This window comes from Phocoena sinus, chromosome 12 (assembly GCF_008692025.1).
Source record: "Phocoena sinus isolate mPhoSin1 chromosome 12, mPhoSin1.pri, whole genome shotgun sequence".
Taxonomy (NCBI): domain Eukaryota; kingdom Metazoa; phylum Chordata; class Mammalia; order Artiodactyla; family Phocoenidae; genus Phocoena; species Phocoena sinus.
Genome location: NC_045774.1, coordinates 40,068,897 through 40,073,684, shown reverse-complemented (window position 1 = coordinate 40,073,684; position 4,788 = coordinate 40,068,897). Strand labels below are relative to the sequence as shown.

General features: G+C 40.1%; 1 pseudogene; it reads left to right on the top strand.

Annotated features, from left to right (window-relative positions):
* Window positions 1-643: 643 nt before the first annotated feature.
* Window positions 644-2,695, top strand: LOC116763290 (annotated as a pseudogene).
* The last annotated feature ends 2,093 nt before the right edge of the window (window positions 2,696-4,788 follow it).

Sequence of the window (4,788 nt, the reverse complement as noted above, 5' to 3'; positions counted from 1 at the left end):
TTTTTGTATCCATAACGTCTGGCAGTACCCCTGGCATGTGGGAGAAGCTAAATATTTATGAAAGGAATAATAATGTTGAGGGATATTAAGTAGAATTCCCCACTTGTGCCAGGAAGAAAATGACAGAGAAAGACAGGCTCTGGGGTTCGATAGATCTGGGCTTGTATTTCAGCAACGTCAGTCATTAACTTCCTGGCACTAACAAGTGAACATCAGTTTCCTAATCTGTAAGGAAGGGTATAATGCCTAATTCACAGGGCCGTGAATTGTGGGGATTAAGTGAGATGGCACATAAGCAACTAGCATAGTTCCTGGCACAAAGTTGTTATTCAGTAAGTTATTTCCCACTTTTTCAAATACTGTTTAAAAATTATCGCGAGAAAACAACGACCACAGCTGAGAGTGCGAGCGACGTGTGTGCGCTGAGTAGGGGGAGGGGCCTGGCGCGTGCTGAAATGGGACTGAGAGTTGTCTGCTGGTTCTCAGCTTGAAGAAGATTCTACAGTCATTATTGATCCTTTTTCTTGGCGTTACCATTTTTTGAAGCAAAGTTAACCTAGTTTTCTAGTTTGAGCTTTCTTTTTAGCCATCTTTTTTTTTAAAAAAAATTTAATCTATAAACTAGACAAGAGATAGTTCTACAATGTCCAAGTCATTCCAGCAGTCATCTCTTGCTAGCGACTCACAGGGCCGTGGGCGTGACCTGTCTGCAGCAGGAATAGGCCTTCTTGCTGCTGCTACCCAGTCTTTAAGTATGCCAGCATCTCTTGGAAGGATGAACCAGGGTACTGCACACCTTGCTACTTTGACAAATCTTGGAATGAGTTCTTCATTGAATCAACAAGGAGCCCATAGTGCACTGTCTTCTGCTAGTACTTCTTCCCATGATTTGATTTCTGTATTTAACATTGGAAGTAGAGGTCCCCTCCCTTTGTCTTCTCAGCACCGTGGAGGTGCATACCAGACCAGTAACATTTTGGCCAGCTTTGGTCTGTCTGCTAGAGACTTAGATGAACTGAGTCGTTATCCAGAGGACAAGATTACTCCTGAGAACTTGCCCCCAATCCTTCTACAACTTGAAAGGAGGAGAACTGAAGAAGGCCCTACATTGAGTTATGGTAGAGATGGCAGATCTGCTACATGGGAGCCACCATACAGAGTACCTAGGGACGATTGGAAAGAAAAGAAGCACTTTAGAAGAGATAGGTTTTTTTTTGTTTTTGGGGGGGTTTTTTTTGGCTGTGTTGGGTCCTCTTTGCAGTGCACAGGCTTCTCATTGCAGTGGCTTCTCTTATTGCGGAGCATGGCGGGCAGGCTTCAGTAGTTGTGGCGCACGGGCTTAGTTTCTGCAGCATGTGGGATCTTCCCAGACCAGGGATCGAACCCGTGTCCCCTGCATTGGCAGGCGGTTTCTTAACCACTGCACCACCAGGGAAGCCCAAGAAGAGATAGTTTTGATGATCATGGTCCTGGTTTCAACCCAGTGCTTGGTTATGACCGTGGAAGTCGTTTGGAAGAATCTGGTTATTATGACAGAATGGATTATGAAGATGACAGATTAAGAGATGGAGAAAGATGTAGGGATGATTCTTTTTTTGGTGAGACCTCATGTAACTATCATAAATTTGACAGTGAGTATGAGAGAATGGGACATGGTCCTGGCCCCTTACAAGAGAGATCTCTCTTTAAGAAAAAGAGGGGTGATCCTCCAAGTAGCAATATAGAAGACTTCCATGGACTCTTACCAAAGGGTTATCCCCATCTGTGCTCTATATGTGATTTGCCAGTTCATTCTAATAAGGAGTGGAGTCAACATATCAATGGAGCAAGTCACAGTTGTTGATGCCAGCTTCTTCTTGAAATCTACCCAGAATGGAACCCTAACAATGATATAGGACATACAATGGGTGATCCATTCATGTTGCAGCAATGTACAAACCCAGCACCAGGAATTCTGGGACCTCCACCTCCCTCATTTCATCTTGGGGGGCCAGCAGTTGGACCAAGAGGAAATCTGGGTGCTGGAAATGGAAACCTGCAAGGACCGAGACACATGCAGAGTGGGAACTAGCTGAGTTGTTCACATCATGGATGTCTGGCAAGGGAAAAACTTGAGATATCAACTATTACAGCTGGTGGAACCATTTGGAATTATTCAAATCATCTGATTCTAAATAAAATTAATGAGGCATTTATTGAAATGGCAACCACAGAAGATGCTCAGGCTGCAGTGGATTATTATACAGCTATACCAGCATTAGTATTTGGCAAGCCAGTGAGAGTTAATTTATCCTAGAAGTATAAAAGAATAAAGGCCTTTATTGAGATGGAGACCAGAGAAGATGCAATGGCAATGGTTGACCACTGTTTGAAAAAGGCCCTTTGGTTTCAAGGGAGATATGCAAAAGTTGACCTGTCTGAAAAATACAAAACATTGGTACTTAGGACTCCCAACAGAGGCATTGACTTACTGAAAAAAGATAAATCCCGGAGAAGATCTTACTCTCCAGATGGCAAAGAATCTCCAAGTGATAAGGGATCCAAAACTGATGGTTCCCAGAAGACTGAAAGTACAACTGAAGGTAAAGAACAAGAAGAGAAGTCAGGTGAAGATGGTGAAAAAGATACAAAGGATGACCAGTCAGAACAAGAACCTAACATACTTCTTGAATCTGATTTGCTTGATCTACTTTGAGTGAGCTTTTGGTTTTCCAACTGTGGCCAATTGACAAAAATATTTTAAATCTTAGAAGCCTGAAACACTGCGTCAGACCTTATTGTCACGCTGTAGTAAATTCTCCGTGGTAGTGCAGTCCTGTGAGGTTTCTTGGCAATCACCCAACTGTAGCTCACCTTCCTTGACTCAATAATATTTATTGATTTGCTTATTTGAACAAATTATCTCTAAGATAAAGTCTACAGTAATATATTTACTTGTACAAAGAAAATCATATAAGCCCTGAAGGTTTTAATAGCAGTAAAATATGAAAGGTGGTCACTGAGTTTTGCTTCCTCAACCAATTTTTTTTTTAATCCAAGAAGTGATAGCAAGAAGGACATGAGAGTGGTATGAATAAAATTATAAACCTAGCACTTTTACAGTTTACAGATTACAAACATAGTGATAGAATCCAAAATCTCTGTATTTTTAATATATGTAATAGGTGTCACATTGGCTTCCTGTGTAGTTTTGTCTGAATCATGTTTAGGCCTTACTTCGACTCTCGAGACAGAATACAACAACAATGGTCATTGATACTCATCACCACTTCAATTGCTTGCAGTAGACAAAAGGAAAAGACTAGCATAGTATTATAAGTATTTGCATTCAAGTAGCTACAAGCCATGGCATATGGAAAGAAAAAAGTGCTTTTAAGACACATAAAATACAGTGTTATCCACTTACTAACTAAAGAATCAAGAACCCCAAAAAGGCAGTTAAAAAAAAACAAACAAAAAACTCGGTTCAAATGTTAGAATAAAAGCATAAGGTAAAAGAAAATTTGTTCCCTCAAATTTAATCATTGTAAATGCAAACTTACACTGTTCTACCTAATGTCACATAATTAATTTATTCTATCAATACTTCATTATTTTTCTTAGCTTGACAGGTTGGGGAAGGATGTTATAATAATTCATAAAATCTTTGATAATGTCTCTACCTTGTCCAATAGTCAGTGATCTGGAAACATTTTCCAAGTTAGTAAACCAATAAAAAAAAAAGCAGATTTTATATGTTCTTCTGTTGCTTGCTAATTAGCCTAGGCCTACCAAAAATCTTGTCCTACTTTTTGATATCAAGACAGAGCTTCCTCAGGGCAAATTTGTTAGGGCTAGTGATTTCTTTTTCAGTAGCACTAGATAGACTTAAAGGAAGGAATAGAATCCCAGTGAAGAAGATACCCTGCCATCAGCTACTTCACATTTCAGAACAGAGCAGACAACCTCAGGGACCTGTGGGTAAACGGTAAATGACAACCAAGATTCTGCCCATTATTAATTCAGTATCTTGCTGTTTGGTTTTCGGCAGAAACAAAACACATAATTAGTCTTTGCAGTTGAGAACCACAATTGCCTCTCACTATGTTGAACTCTTTGCTTCCCTATTATTTATTTATTTATTTATTTATTCATTTAGGCTACGCTGGGTCTTCATTGCGGCACGCAGGATCTTCGTTGCGGCATGCGGGATCTCTTTTTTTTAGTTGCAGCATGCCTACTTCTTAGTTGAGGCATGTGAACTCTGAGTTGCGGCATGCATGCGAGATCTAGTTCCCTGACCAGGGATCAAACCCAGGCCACCTGATTGGGAGCACCCACAGGACCACCAGGCAAGTCCTTGCTTCCCTTTCCTTTAAGTATTACAGAAGAATAATTTCATATGGGTGTAAAAAGCAGCCAATAGAAGAGAAGCATAAAAATGCCTATTAAATTGTATCCTGTGTATTGTCACTCCTGTGGTAATGACCATAATTTATGACACAACTTTATATTCTGCATATATCTTCAGAAGCTACTGAACGTGACTAACAGTAATTAAGAATAGCCCTGTGGAATAAGTCTTAAAACATTATCTGACAACTTGGCTAAGGGTGACAGAATTTTCTCTAAATAGCTCAGATTTTATAATAGTACCTAAGTGAGAACTTATCCTCTCATGCAGCAACAGTTTTGTTTTGCTTTTTTAATGTATTTATTTATTTTTGGCTGTGTTGGGTCTTCATTGCTGTGTGCAGGCTTTCTCTAGTTGCGGCGAGCAGGGGCTACTCTTCATTGTGGTGCACAGGC